The sequence below is a fragment of the Equus quagga genome, chromosome 20 (assembly GCF_021613505.1).
Source record: "Equus quagga isolate Etosha38 chromosome 20, UCLA_HA_Equagga_1.0, whole genome shotgun sequence".
Classification (NCBI taxonomy): domain Eukaryota; kingdom Metazoa; phylum Chordata; class Mammalia; order Perissodactyla; family Equidae; genus Equus; species Equus quagga.
The window spans coordinates 4303527-4323374 of record NC_060286.1 but is presented as its reverse complement, the minus strand read 5'-3'; positions in this window follow the sequence as shown (position 1 = coordinate 4323374).

The window sequence follows — 19848 nt, the reverse complement described above, 5'->3', positions numbered from 1 at the left end:
GGATACGCTGTAGCATAGCTGTTAGATACAATTGTTAGGGTACAAGATGTTAAGGTAAAACCTGTCACCTTCCGTCTAGAAGTTCAACCTATAGTGATAAAAATAATAATAAAATGTGTTACTATGTGCCAGGCACAGACTGTCCTAAGTATCTTACATGTATTTATTAACTCATTTATAGGTTTTTATAAAAACCCATTTATAGGTTTTTATAGAAATACACTTGTACACAAATAGACACATATAGAAGCTTATTTATTTCAGCCTTGTCTATAATAGGAAAAAATAATTCGAAGCCACCAAAGTATCCATCAATACAGGAATAACTAAATGCATTTATGATACACAAATACTATAAAATATTACTGTTAATTATGTTACTGTTTAAAAGATTAAAATAGATATATTGGTACTCTTCCAGTCGCTATGGCTGCATTGCAAGTTACCACCACAACATCGTAGTATAAAACAACCATTTATTATGCTCCTGGATTCTGTGGGTCAGGAATTCAGGCAGAGCATAGCAGGGATGATTTTTCTCTGCTCCGTAATGCATGGGGCCTCAGCTGGAAGACTCAAAGGCTGTAGGCTGGAATCATCTGAAAACTTTTCCCTCCCGGGTTGGTAGTCGATGCTGACTGGAGGGTGCGGGCTGGATTTTATGCAGACCTCTCCATGTGGTCTCTTAGTATGGAGTGGTTTGGGCTTCCTCACAGCATGATGGCTAGGCTCCAAGGGCGAGTATCCTGAGAGAAAGACAGCCAGGCAGAAGCGTGTCATCTTTTATGACCTAGCTTTAGGCCATATATTGTCAGTTCTGCTGCATTCTATTTATTCAGGCCATTACAAAGCCTCATCTAGGTTCAGGGGGAAGGGAAATAGACCCTATCTCTTAATGGGGAGAGGCAGGGTTCTCAAAAAGCATGTGGGACCAGAAATATTGCTGTGGTCATTTTTGGAAAATACAAGTTGCCACAGGTACATACATTGAAAGACCTCCTAAACACCTTAAGGGGGTAGAATAGACGAGAAGTATAATAAGTATAATGTGATCCTGTTTATGGTTTTTAAAAAGTACAAAACAAAAGCATATTTCCAAATGTACATACATTCTTTAAAAATACATGTATTTTTCAAGTGACATAGTTTGTAACCTAGGTGTTCAGCCAAAGAAACAATGATCTGTTCAAGTTATGCAAGATGAACTGGCCAAAATGGCCCCACACAATTCCCGAAGACATATTTAAGTGCAACTTTTACTTAGAAGAATGTCTATCACTCATGAACTGTGGAATATAACCATTTCCTAAAAAAGATGTGACTCCATTGTAATGAATGAGCGGCAGCAAGTCTTCACGTTCTTTACATGTCATAACTTGGCATTGAGCTTTCTCACGCTGAGGGGCTTGACGATACTGACTTGATGTCTCAAAGTTATTTTCAGAAAGGTGAGAGTTGTAAAGACCTCCTTGAGGTCAGGAACTGAGTCTTACTCACTCTGTATTCACCTAACACACCAAAGGGGACTGAAGTTTTTTGCCTGAGTTATGCTGTTCTCTCATTCAGCAGTCTGGGATGTTTATAATTACAAAGCAAATCCTGGCCTCCTTGCTGAGTAATAAGCTGATGAGATTTCTGAAATCTAGGGGGCCGGCCGCTTGGCCCAGTGGTTAATTTCTCTCAATCCACTTCAGCGGCCCAGAGTTTCACTGGCTGGGATCCTGGGTGCGGACCTAGCACCACTCATCATCAAGCCATGCTGAGGCGGCGTCCCACATAGGTCAACTAGAAGGACCTGCCACTAGAATATACAACTATGTACTGGGGGGATTTGGGGAGAAGAAAAAAAAGAGGAAAATTGGCAACGGATGTTAGCTCACAGCCAATCTTTGAAAAAAGGAAAAAGAAAAAGATTTCCAATATCAAAGTTCCAGTGACTCCACTTTATACCCCAGTATTAAAATCCCAGTGACAACCTTCAAAGTCAGATGACTTCTCTAAGAAATCTATCTTTATACTTATGAACTCTTTTCTTTTTTGTTCATGTTTATGAGTTATATGCTGATAATACGGTAGCATTATTTTAGGCATAGAAATAGGATTAGTTCCCTCCAGTGCTTTGGGCACATTTGCCTATAATGAGAGTCTGTCTTCCTGAGCAACGTCCTCATAGGGAGAGGGTCTCAGAGAAGGGGAGGGCCACCAGTGGTACTCTTCTATCTGGATCATTGGTGTTTTCACTGCTTTGTAATGTCCTGTGATGCAATCGTCACTTTTTTACTATTGTCTTTGTTCTCTTTTGAACAACCGAAGGACACACCTTAATTTTTTTCAGAAGGCTGAAAGATCCTCATTAAATCCATTAAAACAACCAAGAGCAATTTCAAAACAATATCCTAACACAACTTCCTGGAGTTAGCTTAGAAGGAGAAAAGTTCCTTCCTAATTCTTTCTAACATCTAGACATTTTTCTCTTATTGGCTAAGCGTAGAGGGGAAACCTAGCTGTGTACCTATCTGAAAGGTGACTGTAGGAATGAAGACATTAATAACGGAGAGATGCTTTAAATTCCCTTGACTCAGCAGGATGACATGTTATGTACCATAGGCACACATACTGAATAATTTAAGTATTTGTGTAGTTTTATTTTACATGCCATGTGGTTCTTAATCCTACTAATCCTATCTGTTATACATAAAGGCATGAATATGAGTGTTCTTAACTTTGTTTTATCCTAGATGAAAAAAAGGGCATACATGACATATGAGGACTATCGAATTTAATCAAAGGATCAATATTAGTATGTTGCTTTACCACCTGTGATCCTGGAACACTGTGAGATTCCAAGGTAAAGTGCTTTAGTCAACAATTTGATTCTTCCCTTTGAATTCGGGGGGTGACAGTCTGCTCTTTAGCCCTCTTTCCCTTTGAGAACAGTGGTTGGCAGGCCCAGTTGTAGGCACAGATTTTGTTTGTAGAACTGAGGCTTCAGGGTAGTATGAAGAACCAGAGAGAGCAATGGTCAAATGGTCCCTCTTTCCATTACTTTTAACCTCACACTAACTTTTCATAACCTGCCCACAGACATGGACAGGCTGATTCTCATATCCCCACCTGAGCTGGTAAGAGGTGCTGGGGAAAATCATTTATTCCTCCATATTAAAGTCATTGAAAATTCTTGGTCTCCAATTTAGCTAGGCCTTCAGCTGTCAGCACTCTATAACTGTTTTACCTATCTTCCAGGCTAGCTTCATCTGCCAGTGACTATCCCTGGCCACTGCTTGCTTCATACTGTCCTTCTAAGCAGATGACCTGCCTCCATTTCACTAAGAAAAGTGAGCTATCCATAGGTGCATTCCTGCGGCTTCCACCCCCCTTGCCCATAAATGCATCTGTAGCTGAACTTACCCCTCCCTCCTTCCCCGCAGTCTTAGAGGGTGGGAAATGGCCCAACTCTTCAAGACTAATGCCTGCCTCCACCCATGAACTTGATTCCATCTCTTTCAGTCTCGTTTGGGACCTGACCCATCATTGTTTCTCTCTCCTGAATCTGCAGCAGTACCTTTGCTAGCTACTGCCTCAATGTGCTCCATCTGGAGACTTCTGCTACCATCCTTTCTCCCAATCATTTCATCGCAGTGAAACTGCTAATCTGCAATAGGTAGCCACTCTCTCCACTCAGGTGCAAGTTTGCTTTTCACCCAGTTGGTTGCCTTCTACCTCAGCCCTTCCACAAACACCTCGTCGTCAGCAAAAGACACCCATTGTGTCCCAAATGCTAGACCCAGTAGGTTCCTTTCAGCTCTAATGTCACTTTATTCCTCCCTAGCATTTGATCCTGCTGTGCTCTTCCAGAAACTCTTCCCGTGGCTTCTGTCATACCGCTCTCCTTGGCCCTCCTTCTCTGAACATTCCTTCTCAGGTTTTCTTGATCACGGTAGTCTATAATCACAGTAGTAGCCAGCAATTACTGTGGGTCTACCATGTGTTAAGTTTGTTATAAGCAGTAGCCCATTTAGTTTTCACCATAACGCTGTGAAGTATGCAGCATGAGTTGGTGGTTAGAAGCCACAATAGAATTGTATCACCAGCTTATTCCTGAGTCAGTCACTGGAAAGGGGCTGGGTTTACTCTTCTATCAATTAGGCCTATCTGAGGCTGAGAGTGAGATGAGTTTCTCCTGATACATATGGCTGGCAGGTGAAGGAATGCTACAGTAAACTTGGGGTTCAAATCCTGGCTCTGCCACTTGCTAGCTACATGGTCTTAGACAACTTAATGTCTCTGAGCTTCAGATTATTCTTCTTATTGAATATGAATAATATTACATGCCTCATAGGATTCTGGAAGAATTAAATGAATTAATACATGTAAAATGTTTAGACTAATATAAAGCATATAGTAAGCCCTCAGTAAATATTAGCCAGCCTCCTATCCCAATCATCCATCCTCAGTATTTCTGCCTCTGCTGTCTTCATAACATGCAAACTGATCATCAGTCTTCTGCTTAAACCTCTTCAGTGACTCCCCATTGCCTAATAATCAAATCTAAACTTTAGTTAGGGTGCTTTGGCCATAAATAACAGAAAAATCAACTCAATCTAGCTTTTAAAAAAAGCATAGGAGAGGGACTGGCTGAGTGGCATAGTGGTTAAGTGTGCACGCTCCACTTCGGTGGCCCAGAGTTCGCTGGTTCATAATCCCTGGTGCAGACCTACACATGGCTTATTAAGCCATGCTGTGGCGGCATCCCACATACAAAATAGAGGAAAATTGACACATATGTTAGCTCAGGGACAATCTTCCTTAACAAAAATATAAAAATAAAAAATAAGGGAGTGAATTAGATCATGTAAAAGACTATCAGAGTCAGGGTGAAGTTCAGGGTTAGTTGGCTCAATGATATCAGTGAGAACCCAGGTTTTTTCTCTGTCCTGCCATTCATAGAGCCAGCTTCATCCTAAAGCTCGTTTTCCTCATGGTTGTAATATTGTTGGCAAAAGTGTTTGGGGCTCTGTGTATCTTGATCAACGGCTAGTGAGAGGAAGGGAGAGGCTTTCAGTAACTCATGAAGAGTTACTTTCCCAGAGGCCTCTAGCAAACTTCTCTCGGTGTCTCCTTGATCAGGACTGGTCCATGCTATTCCTGAGTCAGTCAGTGGAAGAAGACTAAGTTCACCCCACTTAGGCTACCTGGGGCCAAGGGTAGGTGAGCTTCTTTGGAGACACAGAGGTGTGTGGAGAAGGGGTGTATACCAAAACCAAATTGAATCTCTGTTAGAAAGAAGAACGGGGAGTGGATGCTGGGAGGGCCACATTGTATGTTCACTGCATAAATGAGGCCCTTTTGATGATCTTACCTTAAAGCACAAGTTATTTCTTGCTATTCACAACTTCAACTCAAAATGTTCAATTAATAATGATTGTATATATGAATGAATGAACTTTGAACTGAGCTACTCCTTGTATTTCCCCAAGTGTGCAAAATGACGTCTGGTCTCTGTGTCTGGGATTATGCTGCTACTGTACCTTGAAATCATCACCCCCGTCACTTCTAATCTCTCTCTGTCCCAGACACACACACACACAAGCATGCACACACACCTCCTCGCCACTTGCAAGACTGACATCTCTCTCCTGTGTGAGTGCTCTAAATTTTTGTGACCAAACTTGTTCCCAGCACTTCTTTGCTCATCTGTGGCTTCTTCTATAATAGGAGACTTTTGAGGGTGGGAATTATCTTATTCTTTTTACTGGTAAATGCATAATATGTTATTCTAAATGCATGAATCAAAGATTGACCTTGCTCTGCACCTTTTCAGATTGTAGATGTCTCTCTTGGCATAAATGCCTTTAAACAAATTTATTTACGTAGGACTTCTCATCCCTAGAAGTAGTAAGAGAAGTATCTTCTATGGTCTTTAGGGTCTAGTGGTGTCTTCTAGGATCTTTTGCTTAAGATTTTTTGCTTAAGATTTAAGACTTTTTGCTTGGGATACTCACTTACAGGATTGACTGGGGGTGCATATTTGGCTTTCTCTAGTTGATCCTGAGTTGAAACAAGACAAAAATTAGGGAAGCTATCGGTTGTTAATCAAGTCTTGGCCATTTGGGGCCATTTGATACAGAAGTAAGTGTTTGGACTCCTGAGTTGTCATTAGAGAAAGCACTCTGACTGCCTACAAGTCCGACTTACAGCAGGCTGGCTCCCTGGGCTGTTTATCACAGGGAAGCAGTTGGTGGACAGGTTGCTGCAGCTGTGGATCAGAGCTCTAGTTTCCTATGTGGTCTGGCTATTGTTAGGGAATATATTCAGTATCTCAGGTTAGAAGTCAGGACAATGGAAGAGGGCCCAAGAGAGGGCTCTGGGGTGCTAGAAATATTCCATGATCTATTTTTGGATCCAAGTACTAGTTATTACGTGAGTGTATATTGTTTGTGAAAATTTATTGAGCCATAAACTTATGATTTATGTATATACGCTACATTTCAATACAAAATGTACTTTTTAATAAAGAATTTCATAAAAAGGAAAAAATAATCACTTACAGATGCATTTTTTATTGTTAAAATGAACACCTTGAGGCAATATGTTCAATGACGGCGCAACAGTCTGTACACACAGCCGACTGAATTGTTTGGGCAGTAGCTCATCAAGAGCCTGCATGAACTGCTTTAGTGGAGAGACACTCTCATCACTGTGGAGACTGAGTCCGTGAAACCAGTCCGGGTGAGGTAAGTGATTTTGTAGAGTTTGTTTGAATGTTGCATTAAAACACAAACTACGTGAAACAAAATGCTTGTTTTATTACTTTTCTTCTGAAGGAGAAAATATAGAAACAATCAAGACATTTAAAAGCTAGGTTTAGAAAGCGCAAAAATGCTAAGAATAGTCCTGCAGTGCTCATGGGAAGAATGGGGGAACCAAGATGAGTGTAATGTATTTGTGCACTGCGATGGAAGTCTCCAAGCGTCTGTAAACACACATCGGCTTCTCAGCGTTCCCACAGGGGAAACCTTTGAAGTCCAGGGAGTGGCTAATGGTCCCTTTGATCTTCTTAGTCTTTTTGCACTTCAGGGAGCTTTGGAGCAGGGCAGTTTTGCTTGTCACTGGACCTATTGTTAAGCAAAAGCAAAAGCACCTTCCCAGATCTGTCGAGACAGGTGGTGCTGGTGAGGGACTTTCCCAGCCCAGCCGGTGGCCTGCTGCCTACGACCTGACTGTTTCAAGAGGGCATTCGGCCCAAGTTAGCCTCTCCCCCGTCCGTGTCAAGTAACTCTACAGTTGGTTAACTGCCTCTAGCCTACGATTTGGTCTTTTTAAAAATGTCATTTTATGTATGCTTGGCATAATAATATGTGCATTAATTTACTTTCCAAACCATTTCATAAAATATTCTTTAATAAAATTGTTTTTCCCTGAGAAATATGAAAACTCTGAACATGAGAATATTTGAGAAGCCAAATTCAAGATGATTATAGTTTTGCAGTGTCTTCTGGTAGCATCTGCATTAAAGGTTATTGCATTATTAAACTATTCCGTATAAAATATTTTAAAATACATATGTGCTATATGAAAAATATTCATGCCTACCCTTTAGTTTTAAAACAATTTTTTTTTTTTAAAGATTGGCACCTGGGCTAACAACTGTTGCCAATCTTTTTTTTTTTTTTCTGCTTTATCTTCCCAATCCCCCCTACGTACAAAGTTGTATATCTTAGTTGCAGGTCCTTCTAGTTGTGGGATGTGGGACACCGCCTCAACGTGGCCTGATGAGCGGTGCCATGTCCGCGCCCAGGATCCGAACCCCGGGCCGCCACAGCGGAGAGCGCGAACTTAACCACTCAGCCACGGAGCCGGCCCCTAAGACAATTTTTGGAACAACTGCCTACACATAAATGAATTCGTCTTATTATAAAGAGTTTTTGATAACTCTTAATGTGTTTTAACAAATGTAATACATGCTCATTCTGAAGGAAAGTAGTGAAAAGTGTAAGGAAGAAAAGTATTTTACATGTGGTAACCCTCAGAAATAATCACAATATATTTTTGATGCATTTTCTTCCAATCTTTTCATTATGTAAATATAAAATATGTACATTTCTTTTCTCTTTATGTGGCAGAGATTAGCTTATTCTGTATATATAGTTTGTATAGTTTTAAAAAATTTACTATATTATTATTAATAATAGTATTTATTATTATTTTCTCATGTCTTTAAAGATTATTTATAACTATTTTATGAAGCATAATTTATTTACTTCCCTATTATTGAATAAAGGTGTCTTTTTTTTAAGGATTAGAAACAGTTGGTCAGTATATCAGAATTTTTCTTTTCCAGAAGGGACTTGAAAAATTGATCTGAAAAATCTCTTTAAGTATATACACACATACATGCATTCGTTCAGTAAACATTTGTTGCTCCCCTGTTAGGCATTGTAGGTATCAAGTGAACAGGGCAGACTCAGCCCTTGCCCTCACCGAGAGATGAGAAGGACAATTAAACCAGAGAATTTAATAACGTACAGAAAGAGCCATGATAGGGAAAGCAGTGATTATGATAAGCGTACAAGGGTTGGGGGGGGACACAGAGAGGGACCACTACGCTTTCCAAATTAAGGCAACATTCACCTAGAGGCTTGAAAAGTAAGCAGGAGTTAGCTGGACAAAAGAGACAAGATGGGCCCCACCTGAGAGAACCCCAGAGGCAAAGCCTGGGGAAGATGAGAATGCCTGGGAGGTAGAGTGAGGAAGCAGAAGGAAGCTAAATGTAAGCTGATGCCAGGGCATAAAGGGCCTTGTCAGCCACCATAAGTTTAGAGGTTATCCCCAGGGGCAGTGGGAATCTGTTGAAAGTTTGCTCTTTGAAAAGATCTCTCTCTCTGCAGCCTGGAAAGTGGATGGGGATGGAAGGTAAGGGAGACAATGGTTGCTGCAGAACTGCAAGAGGAAGAGGCGCTCATTAGCTACATTCTAGTTTAGGAGGTCCCACGTGATGGCTGGGGGAGAAATTTGGTGATACATCCTTCTTTTCATTCAGCCGTTCATTGCATTTGGTTTCTGACCCTTTTCGACCAACCCAGCACACGTTAAGCACTTCATAAATGGTTGTTGCTTTCTTTGCTCTTTTGTGTGTTTGGAGGAATACATAACCTGACTCTGCTTTTCTCTTCTTCTAAAGAATGAAGTGTTGGGAGAGAAAGTATCCATCCAAAGGAACTTCCCCACTCTTTTAGGATCTGGGGGTCCCTCCACTTTCCGCCAATGGCTTAACTGGATGCTATATTCTGAGCTAATTGCTGAAGTCGTACTTTCCTTTACAAAAGTTTTCTGAGCTTGCCCAGAAAGCCCACAAAATTCCTGATCTGTGTAAAGAGGCAGTGCCTTGATTCTGCCAATATTAGAAACATGGGGACTTCCCCCATTATAACAGCAATACATATTCAACATAAAAATGTGAAAAATGGAGAAAAAAGCCACCATAGTGCCACCCCCAAATGACAACCAGTACTAATATTTTGAGGCATTTCATTTCAGTCTTTGTTTATACTTTTGGGAGAATTGTTTTTATTTAGATCATTGTGGCAGACACGCAGACACATACATACATATATATTTATATCCTGAATTTTTAAAACTTAGAAAAAATTCACGTTATTTTAAATATTACATTAAAATTTTAATTGTTACAGAATAGTAGCTACCAAGGGAAAAGGGGGAATGGGGGGCACAAAGGGTGAAGTGGTGCACCTACAACATGACTGACAAACAATTATGTACAAGTGAAATTTCACCAGATTGTAAACTATCATAATCTCAATAAAAATTAAAAAAAAAATTTTAATTGTTACAAAAAATTCCACTGTATGATTGCATTCCAATCTAATTCAACACATAGCCATGTTTAGGTTGTTACTAATGTTTGCACCTGTAAATAATGCTATCATAAGTAGTTTGGGCATAAAATTTTGGTGATACTTAGGATTGTACTTTTGAGATAAATTCCTATAAGCAATCCTAATAATCCTTTTTTAAAGCTTTTAATATATATTGCCAATTTGATTTACAAGAAAAACAGTGTACCAAATTTACATTTCAACATATGAATACCTATTTTAATTAGGCAAAATTAAAAAGAAAACTTTGCTAATTTAATAAACAAGGAAATTTTTTTCAAAAGAATTAAAAATGTTAATAGTGTTTTTATATACTCACAACTAAGCAAGCTAAAGGGAGAAACTGGCTGCAAGGATATTAAGCCAGACCTATACTAGTAGATTAATTGGTTGCATCTTCCAAAACTTGGTAAAGTGGGTAGTTAGTATCAAGGTTTTAGTGTTCCTTGACATAATTCTAAGTTTTTCTTTATGTATTTCTGTCTGGCTCTGCTTTAATTCAGAGATTTAAAAGAATAGAGTGTGGCACAAACCTTGACACTAGTGTTAACCTCCGTCTGTGTCGTTTGAATACACGGCGTTGAAGTTCATTTAGTAGTGAGTTAATTTTAGGTGGAAAAGTTAAAAGCTGAATATTAAACTGATAAAAATAATAATGACTAGAGAAAACACAAGAGGGCAATCTTATGCAACATTAAAATATGTTCACATAAGGTAAAAGATATGTCAACATTTTTAATCAACTATGCTTTTTTTCAATAGACACTTAAAGTCTTGTCAATATGTATTATCATTTTATTAACAGTGATAGAAAGGTGACTTTGCAAGGAAATGCAGTGTTAGCATCCACACAATGAATTTTGCATATATTTATGTTTTTTAATCCTGGAAAGAAGTGAATCTATTTTCCACTAACCACTACGTATCACCTGGTTTCAGTTTACAGAAAAGCGAAGAAATAGATCTGCTATCGAAGAGATACCAAAATTTTTTTTTCCCCTAGATTCACTGTACATACTTCTCAAAGTAGAAATAGTTTTGTTTTTTTCTCATTAGGATTGTGTAATCCATTAAATCTCAATGAAAGAGACTATTTTTTTTAAAAAAGTAAAAAATTAATGAATTGCTAAAGGAAGAGAATGGTGCACTGATAGATCAGGAAACATGTATGATCTTTTACATGCTTTAATTTTCTCACACTTAAATAAGACTGTAATTTCGGTTAACTCGAGGCCCTAAAAATTAAGGGCATGAGAAAAATGCGAGGTTTAAGGCAACTGCATGCACTTTTGCATGTGCAGATTCTCACAGATCTTGGTTTCATCTGCAAAGCAAAGATAGCATCTGTGTGGCACTTCCCATACTGCCATTGACCTTCTCACCTCAAACTAGTGTGGAGCGTAGCATGCCAAACAGCATAGAAAAATAAATGAAATAGAAGTAGGTGTTTTTCTGAGCGTACTGGTAAGAGCAAGCCTTAAGAATTCTGTGATCAAGTACCTGGTACTTAGAAAGGCAATGTAGCAAAGTAATTAATCACATAGTTTGAATCCTCAGTTTCTGCCACATACTAGCTGTGTGACTTTGGGCAAGTTCTTAGCCTCACTTAGCCTGCTTTATTTTCCTTATTTGTATAGTGCCATTATAATGGTACACATCTCATGAGACTTAAATGAATGTGTAAATGCTTAGAACAGTGTCTGGTACAAGGCAAGCTTTATATAAGTATGGCTGTTATGTAAGGGAGCCTGAGAAAATCTCTAACGGCAATAAGAAGCAAGATATCAGAATATGAAATACAGGCAGTAACCCTGTTGGGTTCATAGAAGAGAGTCAGCAGAAAGAAGAAAAATTCAGATTATAGCCATTTTTCAGGCTACACTTGGCTGAGAATTTTCCCCAGTTCCTAGGGAGGAGGAATTGGAAACTATCAATAACAGTTTATTGAATGCTGCAAGAGTTTTACTCATGTTAACCATGTGGAAAACCGTATCTGCTTCTTCCTCCACTATGAGGACAGTTAGTCATTCTAAAGTACTTTTGTTTAATGCTCTTAAAACTCTTTAGTAAAGAGCCATCCAGGTCCAGGACTGTTATTGACAGGATCTGAACTAAAAGGCATTATTGGAACAGTGGAGTTAGGATATGGGTGTTCTGAGAGGGCAAATAAGATAAGCAGCACCTTATAGAAGGAGGCACTTTAACAAACCTTATTTCTGCCATTTGCAACATGACTTGCAGTGGAAGATTGTTCAATCAGGTCATTTTCATAATCAGAAAATCATCTCTCTTTGGGGGAAAAAAAACCCTGACCCTGAAATCAGAAACCAAAAACCCATTCCTACCACTGCCACTGCTGCATCCTGAGAGCAGGCAAGGGGTCTGTCCTGGTCCTGTTCTTAGTTTCTAAGTTGTCTGAAAAGTCTGAGTAGAAAGGTAACTGAGGGGAGGGTGATGTCAGCAGCATGGCGGAGTGAGCTCACCCAGGACTCTCTCCCTCCAAACTACAACCAAAAGGAACAACTGAATTTCAACCAAAAATTGTAATAACAAAGAGATTGTCAGAGACCCACAGCAGCCAAATGACGGAGGGCGGAGAGGCTGGAGCTGCCCTTGGAAGAGCTGGAATGGGGTAAGAGAGATCTTCGCTCCCTCCCCTGGAGACTGGGATCACTGAAGCAGGGGAGGGGCCACGCATCCACAGGATCATCCAGGACTCCCACCCCCCGTGCACTGGAAACCTTCTAACAGGGGAAAGCCTTCGCGTGGGGGGACCACATCAAGCCAGGGCCCTGGGAGACCAGACAGCCAGAGCTGATCGGAATCCAGGTCTGCGTGTGAGAGAAAATGCCCCTCCGCCCCCAACCCGCACTGCATGCCGCCATCACACCTGAAGGCACAAGGCTCAGAACGCGCTGCTCTCAACCCCCATCTAGTGGCAACAGGCTGTAACTGCAACCAAATAACAGCATCATGTGCAAAAACCCCTCCTCTAACGTCCAGCAATTTATAAAAGCTCCAGTCCAAAAGGAAAACAATAAAAACACAGAATTATGTCCTGTGGACTTAGAAATAGGTAAACTAAGTGAAGATGAGTTCAAAATAGCTATCACCAAAATACTGAAAGAGATAAAGATAGAGAAACAAGTCAACGAGTTCTGGAGTTACTTCACAAAAGAGATTAAAACTATAAAGAAGAATCAATCAGAAATACTAGAGATGAAAAATACAATGGATCAGATAAAACAGAATACAGATTCCCTGAATGCATGTGTAGACACCATAGAGGAGAAAATTAGCATAATCGAAGATAGACAGGCTGAATGGCTCCAGACAGAGGAAGAAAGAGAACTAAGAATTTTAAAAAATGAAAGAAAGTCTCTGAGAAATAGTGGACTCAATGAGGAAATCCAATTTAAGAATTATCGGAATCCCTGAGGGCGTGGAAAAGGAAAATGGAACAGAAAGTGTGCTCAAAGAAATAATAGAAGAAAATTTCCCAAATCTAGGGATTGAGGGAGAAATGTGTGTGGAGGAAGCTTTCAGATCTCCTAGATTTGTCAATGTAAAAAGACCTACTGCAAGGCATATAGTAGTAAAAATGGCAAAAAATGAATGACAAAGAAAGAATACTGGGGGCAGCAAAGCAGAAGAAAATAACCTACAAAGGAACTCCTATCAGACTTTCAGCAGATTTCTCTGCAGAAACCTTACAAGCTAGGAGAGAATGGAATGACATATTCAAAACTTTAAAGGATAAAAATCTTCAGCCAAGAATACTCTATCCAGCAAAAATATCCTTCAGATATGAGGGAGAAATTAAATCTTTTCCAGACAAACAAAAGCTAAGGGACTTTGTAGTCAAAAGACCTCCACTACAAGAAATCCTCAAGAAGGCTCTCATACCTGAAAAAAGAAAAAAGGGAGAAAGAGGTCACAAACCACAGTGTAGAGAGACAAATAGACAGAATCAGAATAGGATAGCAAATATTCAACTAAGCATTAGGATAAAGGGAAGGAAACCACCAAAGCAAAGACAATCTTATCACTCTAACCACAAACTCACAACATGAGTTGGAATAAGAGATGAAAATAATAATTTGGGAGGGGAAGAGGCAAGGGACTAAATCAGTCTAGGCCAAGGAAGTAAGAGACCACCAGAAAATAGACTATATTATACACGAGATTCTGAATACAAACTTCAGGGTAGCTACTAAACCAAAAAACAGAACAGAGACACAAAACATAAATAAGGAAAAATCTAAGAAACCCAGCATAAGAAATGGCAGAAGTCAATGGGTAGGCTAAAACACACAGGACGAGAAACAAAGGTAATGCAGGAAAACCAGATAACGAGTTACAGAATGACAGCATTAAGCCCTCATGCATCAATAATCACCCTCAATGTAAACACCTTGAACTCTCCAATAAAAAGACACAGAGTGGCAAAATGGATTAAACAACAAGATCCAACAATTTGTTGCCTCCAGGAAACACACCTCAGCCCCAAAGACAAACACAGACTCAGAGTGAAGGAGTGGAAGACAATACTCCAAGCTAATAGCAAACAATAGAAAGCAGGTGTCATAATACTTATATCAGACAAAACAGATTTCAAGATAAGGCAGGTAAAGAGAGACACAGAGAGCCAATATATAATGATCAAAGGGACACTTCATCAAGAAGAAAGAATGCTTATAAATATCTATGCACCCAACACAGGAGCACCAAAGTTCATAAAGCAACTATTAACAAACCTAAAAGAAGATGTCAAAAATAACACAATAATAGTAGGGGACCTCAACACCCAATTCACATCAATGGAGAGATCATCCAGACAGAAAATCAACAAGGAAACTGGAGCTAAACGACAAGCTAAAACAATTGGACTTAATAGACATATATAGATCACTTCATCCTAAAAAAGCAGAATACACATTCTTCTCAAGTGCACATGGAACATTCTCAAGGATAGACCATATGCTGGGAAACAAGGCAAGCCTCTACAAATTTAAAAAAATTGAAATAATAACAAGCATCTTCTCTGATCATAATGCTATAAGGCTAGAAATTAATTACAAGAAAAAAGCTGAGAAAGGCACAAGGATGTGGAGACTAAACAATACACTACTGAACAAGCAATGGATCATTGAAGAAATTAAAGAAGAAATCAAAAATACCTGGAGACAAATGAAAATGATAACATGCCATATCAACTCATACGGGATACAGCAAAAGCTGTATTAAGAGGAAAATTCATCGCAATACAGACACATCTTAACAAACAAGAAAAATCCCAAATAAGCAATCTTAAACTACACCTAACTGAATTAGACAAAGAAGAACAAACAAAGCCCAAAGTAAGCAGAGGGAGAGAATTAATAAAAATCACAGCAGAAATAAATGCTATTGAAACGAAAAAGGCAGTAGAAAGGATCAATGAAACAAAGAGATGGTTCTTTGAGAAGATAAATAAAATTGACAAACCCCTAGCCAGACTTACAAAGAAAAACAGGGAGAAAGCTCAAATAAACAAAATCAGAAATGAAAGAGGAGAAATAACAACAGACTCTGCAGAAATACAACAGATTATAAGAGAATACTACGAAAAACTATATGCCAACACAATGGATAACCTAGAGGAAATGGATGAATTCTTGGACTCCTACAATCTCCCAAAGCTCACTCAAGAAGAGGCAGACAATTTGAACAGACGAATCACAAGGAAAGAGATTGAAATAGCAATCAAAAACATCCCAAAGAATAAAACCCCAGGACCAGATGGATTTCCTGGGGAATTCTACCAAACTTTCAGAGAGGATTTAATACCTATCCTTTTCAAGCTATTCCAAAAAATTAGGGAGGATGGAACACTTCCTAACACATTCTACGAGGCCAGCATCACGCTGATACCAAAGCCTGACAAGGACAGCATGGAAAAAGAGAACTACAGGCCAATATCGCTGATGAACATAGATGAAAAATTCTCAACAAAATTTTGGCAACACGAATTCAGCAGTTCATCAAAAGTATCATACATCATGATCAAGCGGGATTCATACCAGGGACACAAGGATGGTTCAACATCTGCAAATCAATCAATGTGATACACCATATCAAAAAACTGAGGAATAAAAACCACATGATCATCTCAATAGATGCAGAGAAAGCATTTGACAAGATCCAAAAGCCATATATGATAAAAACTCTGAACAAAATGGGGATAGAAGGGAACTACCTCAACATAATAAAGGCCATATATGACAAACCCACAGCCAACATCATATTCAGTGGGCAAAAACTGAGCACCATCCCCCTGAAAATAGGAATGAGACAAGAATGCCCTCTATCACCACTCTTATTTAACATAGTACTGGAGGTCCTGGCCAGAGCAATTAGGCAAGAAAAAGGAATAAAAGGAATCCAAATAGGGAGAGAAGAAGTGAAACTCTCGCTGTTTGCAGACGACATGATCTTATATATAGAAAACCCCAAAGAATCCATTGGTGAACTAACAGAAAAAGAACTCAAGAACACAATGCCATTCACAATCACAACAAAAAGAATAAAATACCCTGGGTGAATTTAACTAAGGAAGTGAAAGACCTATACAATGAAATTACAAGGCTTTTCTGAAAGAAATGGATGACGATATAAAGAGATGGAAAGACATTCCATGTACATGGATTGGAAGAATAAACATAGTTAAAATGTCCATTCTACCTGAAGCAATCTACAGATTTAATGCTATCCCAATCAGAATCCCAATGACATTCTTTACAGAATTAGAACAAAGAATCCTAAAATTCATATGGGGGCAACAAAAGACCCCGAATTTCTAAAGCAATCCTGAGAAAAAAGAACAAAATGGGAGGCATCACAATCCCTGACTTCAAAACATACTACAAAGCTACAGTAATCAAAACAGCATGGTACTGGTACAAAAACAGGTGCACAGATCAATGGAACAGAATTGAAAGCCCAGAAATAAAACCACACATCTATGGAAAGCTTATCTTTGACAAAGGAGCTGAGGGCATACAATGGAGAAAAGAAAGTCTTTTCAACAAATGGTGCTGGGAAAACTGGACAGCCACATGTAAAAGAATGAAAATTGACCATTCTTTCTCACCATTCACCAAAATAAACTCAAAATGGATCAAAGACCTAAAGGTGAGACCTGAAACCATAAGGCTTCTAGAAGAAAATGTAGGCAGTACAGTCTTTGACATCAGTATTAAAAAGATCTTTTCAGATAGCATGTCTTCTCAGAGAAGGGAAACAACAGAAAGAATAAACAAAAACAAATGAGACTTCATCAGACTAAAGAGCTTCTTCAAGGCAAATGAAAACAGGATTGAAACAAAAAAACAACTCACTAACTGGGAAAAAATATTTGCAACTCATACATCTGACGAAGGCTTAATATCCATAATATATAAAGAACTCTCACAACTCAACAACAATCAAACAACCCGATCAAAAAATGGGCAGGAGACATGAACAGACATTTCTCCAAAGAAGATATATGGATGACCAATAGGCACATGAAAAGATGTTCATCATTGCTGATCATCAGGGAAATACAAATCAAAACTACACTAAGATATCACCTTACACCCATTACAATGACAAAAATATCTAAAACTAATAATAACAAATGTTGGAGAGGTTGTGGAGAAAAAGGAACCCTCATGTACTGTTGGTGGGAACACAAACTTGTGCAGCCACTATGGAAAATAGTATGGAGATTCCTCAAAAAATTAAAAATAGAACTACCATACGATCCAGCCATCCCACTACTGGGTATTTATCCAAAGAGCTTGAAGTCAGCAATTCCAAAAGTCCCATGCACCCCAATGTTTATTGCAGTATTATTTACAATAGCCAAGATGTGGAAGCAACCTAAGTGCCCATCAACAGATGATTGGATAAAGAAGAAGTGGTAGGGCTGGCCCCGTGGCCGAGTGGTTAAGTTCGCACGCTCCGCTGCAGGCAGCCCAGTGTTTCGTTGGTTCGAATCCTGGGCACGGACATGGCACTGCTCATCAAACCACGCTGAGGCAGCATCCCACACGCCACAACTAGAAGGACCCACAACGAAGAATGTACAACTATGTACCAGGGGGCTTTGGGAAGAAAAAGGAAAAAAAATAAAATCTTTAAAAAAAAAAAAAGAAGAAGTGGTATATATATACAATGGAATACTACTCAGCCATAAAACAGAACAAAATCGTCCCATTTGCAACAACATGGATGGACGTTGAGGGAATTATGTTAAGTGAAATAAGCCAGATAGACGAGGACAATCTCTGTATGACTCCACTCCTACGAGGAATTTAAAAACGTAGACAAAGAGAACAGATTAGTGGCTACCAAGGGAAAGGTGGGTTGGGGGGTGGGCACAAAGGGTGAGGGGGTGCACCTACAACACGAATGACAAACAATAATGTACAACTGAAATTTCACAAGATTGTAATCTATCATTAACTCAATAAAAATTAAAAAAAAAAGAAAGGTAACTAAGGCATTTAAAAAGCTATTTAAAATATTGTACTTTTGCTTTGCATTATTCCATCTATATTTTAGTTTCCACTCTGGAGTGTTAAAATCTTGCAGTATCTTGCTAGGAAGAATTAATGATAGTAATCTAACTGCTTGTGCACATTTCTACAGAGAGCATTTTGGAATATCAATGAAAATTTCTATCATATCCTCTCGGTGCTTGAGCAATTCTGAGTGCTAGTGGGGTTTGAGAGACGTCCAGTGTGCCAGAAGGGTTTTGCCAGGGAAGGCTGCCTGACTGACTTTATTCTAAGTAATTTTGTCTTGGTAAATTATCTAAAGTCTACAGCTTTAACTCTCCAAATTTTGGCATTTAATTTCCAGATTCTGGTCTGAGTGGATCAGACCAACCAAATTGGTAAAAGACTGATGAAGAAATGTAACAAGCACTGTGCAAAAGATAAACACAAACCCCATCCTCACTGAGCTTGAAGCAGAGAAAGAGTCAACAAATAATCGTACAACTAATTATTAAATTAAAAACTCTGAGTAAAAATGTCCTGGAAGCCGTAGAGCATGTGAGGGGGCATGAGCATCAAGTAGATCATGAGGAAAGACATTTTTTTCAAGGTTTACAATTTGGCCTTTTTGTTTATTTAGTGACATAAATGTTATCAGAATGTAACAATTTGCTGTGTCTGTCTCCACAATGGATGTAACTGTTCCATAGACTTATAAGTGACAGTCTGCTTATGAGAGTTCTCCAACTTCAAACTGCATCATCACCTTCTGCTTTTTCTTTTCTCTTTCTTCTTCTTCTTCTTTTTTTCTGGGGGGGGAGGAAGACTGGCCCTGAGATAACATCTGTTGTCGATCTTCCTCTTTTTGCTTGAGGAAGATTGTCACTGAGCTAACATCATGCCAATCTTCGTCTATTTTGTATGTGGGATGCCGCCACAGCATAACTTGATGAGTGGTATATAAGTGTGCCCAGGATCCGAACCAGGGAATCCAAGGCCGCTGAAGCCAAGCGTGCGAACCTAACCACTACGCCACTGGACTGGCCCCTCAACTTCTGCTGTTTCTACACTTTGATACAAGCTATTTCCAATTGTTGATGTATTCTTTCCTGAAATATGCTAATACCACAGATCAAATTATATAAAAGTAAGGAGTTCTTTCACCCTCCGAGACTATGTCTTTCACTATGTGTTCATGTTATTGAAGTCTCTGAATCTGTGGGTTCTTTAGTGGCCCCCTACAAATACTCATGGCAAAAACAAAATAAACTATTCAGGAGTTGATGTATGCTCTTATCAAAGTCCTGTGCCTTTCGAATGAAGTAGCAGGAAATAGCCACCCAGCAGTGGTATGAAAACTCATAGCCGCACTATTCACAGTAGCCGAAAGGTAGGAACAACCCAAACGGCCATCAACAGATAAATGG